The sequence below is a fragment of the Micropterus dolomieu genome, linkage group LG11 (assembly GCF_021292245.1).
Source record: "Micropterus dolomieu isolate WLL.071019.BEF.003 ecotype Adirondacks linkage group LG11, ASM2129224v1, whole genome shotgun sequence".
Classification (NCBI taxonomy): domain Eukaryota; kingdom Metazoa; phylum Chordata; class Actinopteri; order Centrarchiformes; family Centrarchidae; genus Micropterus; species Micropterus dolomieu.
The window spans coordinates 11475180-11483537 of record NC_060160.1 but is presented as its reverse complement, the minus strand read 5'-3'; the positions used below and the strand labels follow the sequence as shown (position 1 = coordinate 11483537).

At 39.6% G+C, this 8358-nt stretch overlaps 2 long non-coding RNA genes across 2 annotated transcripts in view; one reads left to right on the top strand and one right to left on the bottom strand.

Annotated features, from left to right (window-relative positions):
- Positions 1 to 2755: 2755 nt before the first annotated feature.
- LOC123979336 lies at positions 2756 to 5553 on the bottom strand. The gene is made up of 4 exons (XR_006827217.1): positions 5438 to 5553; positions 4204 to 4402; positions 3727 to 3809; positions 2756 to 3093 (listed from the first exon to the last, which is right to left on the bottom strand). It is a non-coding gene; the product is annotated as an uncharacterized LOC123979336 (long non-coding RNA).
- A 1708-nt stretch (positions 5554 to 7261) lies between these two features.
- Positions 7262 to 8358, top strand: part of LOC123979581 — a 1272-nt gene continuing 175 nt past the window's right edge. Inside the window, exons 1-2 of the long non-coding RNA XR_006827258.1 lie at positions 7262 to 7382; positions 8170 to 8257. This is a non-coding gene — a long non-coding RNA (uncharacterized LOC123979581). The remainder of the gene's footprint in view (positions 7383 to 8169; positions 8258 to 8358) is intronic.

The following is an 8358-nucleotide window of genomic DNA, read 5'->3' as shown; positions in this document are numbered from 1 at the left end:
GCCCTGCAGATAATTTTACTTTCATTTCCACAGATTTTGAGATATCTGCTTCTAAGATTTAATGTGTGTAAGTAAGTGAAATTTCTTTAATAAAGCACCTTTCACAGAACAAAGTCACAGTTTGCTTTACAAGAATAAATTATGAGAAATAAAAAGAAGATCAGAAAAGAAAAATACAACTGAATTGAATGGTGTGTGTGTGTGTGTGTGTGTGTGTGTGTGTGTAACGTGAAATCTCAAAAAGTCTGATAAACCCACCATACAGTAACTGCCCAGCAGCAAACATCAGACAGTCAAAGCGATTAGCTTGTAGACATGAACAAAAGGGAAAGATTAAGAGCTAAAGAGTAAGATTTATTTCTCAGGAAGTGGTGGAAACTAAAACAGGTCTTAAAGTAGGGTGAATATTGGACTTACATTTGTCAGGTGGCCAGAAACATGACTTCATATGAATGTTAATATTACAATTGTTTCACCAGAACAACTTGATGCCAGATGTTATGTTCTCAGTTCATTCCTCTTCTCATATGTGGTCAAAAAAAGAGTCAGTGCAGCTATAAATATAACTTTTTAATGCTGTGAGAACAACAAACAATCCCCCACTCACATCCATTTTTATGGCAAAAATCTCAGAGACAGATATCTCTATCTGGGCAAATAAAGTCTACACTATCTGCCACTAGTGGTCGAAAAATATATGTACATTTTTAGCAAAGTGTGTGAACTGACCCTTTAAAGATCTTCTCTCTTGTTAAAAAGGCATATGGAGCAGCTTAATTGTCCACCTATGTTGAGTCCCTGCCAAAAGTATTTCTTTTGAGTGGCAAAAGTACTTGTTTTAGGTGTACTGGTATCAAAAGAGTTCAAATGTATTTCTACTAAGATATGTGTAAGACATATATGAGAGAAAACGTCACAGAGAAAAGTTAGCATGCTCACTGCCTTGTGTTTACTTTGGTCAGTTTCCCATGGATGGATGTTTGTGTCAAGCCATTGAGCCACAACTCTCAAACTAGGTGACGACATTATTATTGTAGTTAGGTCCCCGAAGGGTTATAGTCAGTGTGTTAAAAAATAATATAGGCCCTGACGGTTGAGAAGTCAGCAGCATCTCTTTTCACCTGCTCTGCCCTCCACAGTGGTTGTGTGAGGTCTTTGTCAAGCTCTTCATTTGTCTCCCTCACCGCCGATAATAGAATACAGTAAATATTTGAGAGTTATTGCAGGGATTGGATTAATTACATGCAGTCTTGAGTTTCTGCAATGCATCCTTTGTTCCCGGAGAAGTCACACAACATTAACAAGCTGTCAAGCTGTGAACTGACATGGTTTGTCTCAGTGACTTGTTGTTGGTTTGCAGAACATTCTCTCTGTGTGTGAATAAGTGTGTTTCTGTGCCTTTTTCATGTCTGGGAAGTTGAGTGTATGTGTGTATGTATGTAAGACACAAAAAGAATTAAAGAGGGAGCTAGTGACAGTGAAAGAGTAAGAAAAAGGGGGGGGGGGGGCTTGACTAAACCAAGTGCTTGTACATAAATTGACATGTGCAATTAGGGATATGTACACAGTCCCCCTTGTCTGTTTAAGATCGAGAATAGTTTCCTAACAGCTTCAAGATGCCCTGTTTTGGCTTTGGTTTCAAATCTAAATCGGGGTTGACCTTGTTGAATGATGGTGCTGATGAAGTTCCCTCTGTTCTCTTTGGCTAAAGTCCAACTCCACACCATACATGACGGCAAACACAGAACGAGGTTTGGCTTCACTGGAATCTGATGAATGGTGGATGAAATTCTGACCTGAAGTTGAATTCCCAACATTGTTATTTTGCAAGGTGGTCATAAACACTTTTGGTTTTGGATTCCTGTTTATACGATGTATAAAGATGGAGGGGGCATTAAAACTGGAGGAGCTGAGGGTTTAGCTAGAGCACTTGGCCTGGAACCTCTCAAAATGAAATACTTTGGGCAATTCTTGCAGATTTCTCTTTTCTCCTTTTTTTCCAACTTCTTCTTTCTGCTTTTGCCTCTTCTTTCACTAAGCCAACACAAGTGCTTGCACAAAAAGATTGGTAACTACCCAACCTTTATCTGTGGCTTTTAACACTTTACATGGTGTAGAGTGGCAGACTGGAACTCCAGAGTGGCATCTCATGGGTTAAAGACAGCTGTCAACATCTGTAGCTGTGGCTAGCTTTTAATTGTGAGGCCCAGCAAGTGTGCGAGCAGCATGGTGGAGAGGGGGCTGGCAGGCAGCATATATCAGCGGAGTGTTCACAGAGCAGCTTTCCGGCTGGCCATGTGGACTCAATGATGGTGTCCAGGGGTGTGCTGTGCTCCTATGAAATATTAAATCTGCTCGGCCCCCAAGTGTGGACAGACCACCTGCAAGCAAGCGTGGCGTGCGGCGAGCCTGGAGATCAGATGTCCCTCAGCAACACACATGCACAAACAGACACATGCATGAAAATATACTCGCCAATGTCCCCACACAGGATAAATCTGTAGGCCTGCTCATGCTTACACTAATGGACTTAAAGACATACAAACAAAAAAAAACGGAGAACATGGAATCACTCAAACTGATGTGGGAGGAGAGATCGCTGCAAAAAATGTATTTCCTGCATGTGATAAAGAGCATTTCTGCAGATTGCTAATGAGAGCTATTTTCATTGGAACTTTGTGTGCATAATGCTTGTCTGAATTTGGTTTAAAGCCATGATGTGAAGTGAAAAAGTTAAATTCATGTAGCACCCATGAACAATGAGTATTTCATATTCGCTCTCTATTGAAACAATCAGGAAAGGCAGTGAACAATGATGAAGAACAAGGAAACAAATAAGATCCCAAAGAAACTTAAGCCTACTTCGAAAAGCAGCCAAGAAGACAACGGGTGCTTGTCGACTGCCGTCCCCTTCAGGCCCTTGTTCATTTACACGTCGTGCAGCCGGTCCTCAGCCTCCCTTCTGCTCCCCCGAGGCAACTCAGCCTGCCCAGATGTGCAGCTGTTTATGTGGAGCAGCGATAAAAGCAGCTGGCCTGCCCCTCACATCCTCCGAATGAACAAAGGGGGTCGCCATTCTCCAGACACTCTGCTCTTCAGAAAGAAACTGACTTCTCAGAGTTCACTCACAGCAGGTTTAGGAACAGTTTCTTTTTTTAATCCGTCACTGTTTAACCATTTAACGCAGCCAAAGCAAACGCCTGTAATGATGATGATTATGGTGAGCATCAGCACACAGAATGTATGTAAACAGACCGAGTAGTTTTTAAATTCAATTGATTAAAAAAAATCAGAACAGAAAAATCAATGCATCATGTTTAAGCTGAAAAACAAACAGGTCCCACCTACATAATATACAGTGTCCAGTTTATTAGGTACGCCTAGCTAAAACCCATGCAGTCTAATACAACAGTCCTACAATAACTCCTCCTTCATGATGGTTATAATGTTCAGAGAGGTGTTTTTTGACTTTATGGTCTTTTTCGAGGCTGTCGACTGTGGTGCTGTTGAACTGTCTTACTTTGACAGGTGTTTCTGTTATTTTGTCCACCCCATGTATATCAATAAGTGTAGGCTAAATAACAGAAACAAACTGAACATTAAAACCTTCTTGAAGTAGATTTATTGCAGGCCTGTTAGACTGCATTAATTTTAGCTAGGTGTTCCTAATAAACTGGACACTGAGTGTATATATTATATATTATATAACTGAATCATCTAAATTACCTGCGATGGACTGGCGACCTGTCCAGGGTTCCCCCGCCTTGCGCCCGATGTCAGCTGGGATTGGCTCCAGCCCCCCCGCGACCCTGTACGCGGGATAAGCGGTTGACGATGGATGGATGGATGGAATCATCTAAATTACTCTATTTTTTCTAATATCAGAATCAGAATCAGCTTTATTTGTCAAGTGTGTCAACACTGGGAATTGGACAAGCATTTATCTTTATTTATTTTGTTTCCAGTAAAACATATACATATATATACATAAAAAATGTCATTTAAGTGTTATAAATGTAACAACAATCTTAAAACTATTCTGATCGTGCCTGAGCAGCAACATTTTTAAACACATTCCAGTTTGTATGTCTTCACAGCATACAACTACAAGTTTAATTGTAAATGAGAATACTGCAAAAAAACAGTGTAGTTTAAATCAGGTCACGCCATGCACTATAATGAATTAGTAAATGTCAATCTAACCTTCATAACAGCAGCTCATGTAGGGCCCTATGCGCCTCATACAGTACCTTCTGGTCATTCCATGGACACTAGCGACATCCTGTGGTCATTTTGTGTTAATCTTTCAAATAGTTTTTGTTATATGTCCTTTTCTTGTTGGGGGCTGCCAAAGTTTGACACAGCTACAAGTGAGGGATCCAGATGAGGCATGAAAATGTGCCTAAAAAATAAAGAGGTTAATAGGTGTCGTCGTTTTTTTTATTTCCCCATTAGGCATATGAGTTACCATATGTTCAAGCTGAGTGGACACATTTTACCAAAACAACACTTGCTCATGACATCATCACTTTATGAAGTAATGATGTCATTAGCTGAGTCACATCATAGGTGTTGATAAAATGTTGCAATGATACATAAATTATCAGTGCACTGAAAATCACCACTCACACCACATTACATGCTGCTTTGACATTATTTCCAAGTGCTGTTCAATTCAGCTCTAGTTTATCCACAGTTCTGTATTCTGAACATCATCAGAGGGAAACATCTCTAGTCAAGTGCAAGGAATAACTTTTGCATTTCATAAAATATTACATCTGAATCGGCCTCAGTAGCAACAGGTAAATAAGCCTATAGTTACCAACAAATAAAACTACTTTGTTTTTCATCTGCAAGTCAGACTTCACATAAGTGTTTGGACAGCAGCAGTTCGTTTCAGTTGAACATCCTGTTGCTATTAACCACTGCTAAAACAGTTACATAGTTGTTACAGTTCAACCGACAATGTTACATCCCACATTTTGTCAGAACTGTGACCCTGAAAATATTGACAGGCATCTTGTATCTACTCCCCTAGGGCCCTCTTTTGAGAATTGTCTGTAAGTAGGCTACTCTTTTTATTACAGCTGAACTGTAATTGTTAATTTGTTAATTTACTATTTTGCAGCTGCTAACCAAGCTAGCCACTATACTAGCTATCTGAGGCTATAGTGTTGCCAATACATTATAAGTAACTGATAAATTACAGTTGAGCAAACTTACTTGTGGACTTACTTATGTGTATGTAGGCCTGCATGACAACATAGATTAATTAATGTGTTGTACTACTACTCTATGGGGACTTATGTCATAACGGACTATAGACTATTAACCAGTGCCAATTACTGATGCACCTATAGCTAAGCATCTGTAATTCACGTTAACTGTGATTTTAACAGGACTGACAATTTTGTCTAGCAAAAATAAATGTACTCACCAGAGAACTCCTCATAAGCTTTTTCAACGGCGCTGATGAAATCTACACAGTGCTGTGGGTATGAGTCACTCTAGCCTGACTAACAGGTCGCCATGGTATTAATTTGTCAATCTTAGATAATTCCGCCCTGAAGCATATTCTGCTTTATGGCCTATTTCCCTTTAAATCCATAATTTACTAAATGAACATCATGCTGTATTGAAGAAGACATGAAACTAGCGATTGAGACCATAAACTCATCAGGAAACTGTTTACTTAGGTAATAAATCAGGTGAGAAGTAGGGTCATTTTACCATTATTTGTAATAGAACAGGACTTCTTTTTGCAACCAGAAGAGTCGTCCCCTGCAGGCCGTTCCATAGAATGCAGGTTTAAGGGACTTCCGCATTCGATTCACGTCTCAGATCGGAAGCTTCCCGCTTGAGGAGGACTCATGACCACAGCATTTCTACAATCTTTGTTACAGCCTGGCTCCAAATTTTCCTTTTTCTAAAACAACAATGTGTCTGACCTTTGATTGCTCTCAGATATTTTCTACTAAGATTTTGAGCCATGGTGGACATTGGTAAAATGAAAATATAACATTTATATGCCCTGTTTCTATAATGTATATTTTATACAATTTGGATGTATGATAGTACCATTGAAGTGTCCATTTGTGTCATTCACTTTGACAAAGTACCAGAGTTACCTTGGTCAGGGCACCTTTTTAACCATTATGGTTGATAAATAACAGATAGTTGATCATCTCTTCATAACCCATTGCCCCACATCCCACGCACTCACAAATAGAAGTACGGGTGTGTACTTCAAAGGGTACAAGTGCTTGTCGCTGTGGAGGTACCCTTTTGAGAGACAATCCTATATTGCTAGTCCATTTTGTACCTTATCAAATTGTACCAGTTAAAGTACAATTATGTACCCTGCAAGACATAAAGGTACATTTAAACTGTATATTACAATATTGAACCTATTTAAAGGGTACTAAAATGTCCTATTAAGGGTACCACCCCAATGACAAGCTATTCTGGACTTTAAGGAGACAATTCTCCAGAATTCTCTACACAATAATTGCTTTTTTACTGATATATCACTTTTTCAGATGACAACAACATACCAATTCATGGTAAGAAAAAATTACTTCATTGCAAATGCATGTCAATGCCAATGTATAAAACAAGTTGTAAAGAGTGCTTAAAATATTAACATTATACATGTTAATTCCACCTAATTAAACACCCATGTGAAACTACAGGATGCATAGAAAAATAGACACTTTTTATACTCCTTTAATTTGTCCCCCATCTGTATGAACAGAAAAAATTTCAACATATTTAGACAGAATGTCTCAATGAAACAAACAGTCAATCATCAACTAAATATATGTCAAGAGCCTGGTGGTCTAACTCATTTCCTGGATTTAGCAGAATCGAGGAGTTGTCAACTGTGACACGGTAAGCATGGAAATGATTGTCAAAAGAGCATGGAAATAAACCTTTCCTGCACAACACCCCAAAAGTCTCAATGTTCAGAATTTACTTAAAGGCAGGGTAGGCAAGTTGCCTCTAAAACACTTTTTGTCATATTTGTTGAACCTGTCTATATACACCAATGCATATTAAAAAGTTAGGTGCACTGAAAAAGAGAGAATAAAAATCGGCTGTCTGTAGTCCTCTCAGGGCTGCAGTAAACAGAACCACTCGTTCCATTCGGACCGAATGCAATGATTGGCTGGGTGACTGTCACTCTCCCTCGCTGCCATGGCTACCAGCCCTGCTGCTACAGGAGCTGCCCCTGTGCGCGCACCCGGTCAGCTCTCAGACCTGAAGAGCGAAGTGGTCAGACCGGTGGGTGATATCTGCATGGCTTTTCAACGATAGTGACAACTGAGGAACACCAAGGGGCTGAGAAGTTACAACGTGGTGGCTTTATTTCTGCTGGACAGGTAATCTGGCTTTTATCATTTTGATGGTAATTTGTTACTTTCATCGCTAGCACGTAGCTACCTATGCATAGAGCTAACGGTAGCTACCTACTTAGCATACAGCTAACTGTTGCTACGAGTGCAGACTGGTGTAGGAGCCAGAGTAGAGAATTCCAACAGAAATCCAAATCCAGGGAAACACAACTAATAAGGCAGGCTGGCAGGACAACACAAAGCAACATGGGACAGAGCGTCTACACACTACAATGACCAGACGAAGACTGAAGAGAAACACCAAACATATATACACACCAGGGACTAACGAGCAGGGTGAGAGCAACACAGGTGAAGGGTATCAGGACTAGGTAGGCACAGCAGACAGATACTTGACAGGCAGACATTGGGCAAAATAACCACCAACAGAAGAACACAGACCAGGAGTAAACACTTAGTACAAGAACTAATGTACAGCACTAAAAACTAAGACACCGAACTAGGAACTAAGATACGGGACAAGACAGATCCTAAGTAACTTAAGGATGCAGATGAATAATAATAATCACAGGGCTAAAAACTAACTAAACAAGACTACACAGAGAAACACAGAACCAAAAACGGACTTAAACAGGAAACAACAACACAAAAAACACATTCCTAACAGTTTGACATCGTTCATAGCTAAACCTACTGTTTGAAAACCTTTTACTATAATTGGTGCTGTTATGCCATTTCTTATTTTACCAGAAGTAAAAAACATCCTGTATGTTGTATTTCTACTGTGCCTTCATAACCCTGTACTTCTCACCAGTATACGCTGATTGGACCATGCTGGTTGACCTGGATTACAACCACCGTGTCCACAGTCCAGCCAGGAGAAAAGCTGATGACACCTTTCAGTATGTTGCATTATGAGTACTCCTATGCATTTTACTTTTATTTTATTTATAAGTGATGAATCAAAAAATATTAAACAGTATGAGGAATACAGATAGATGGT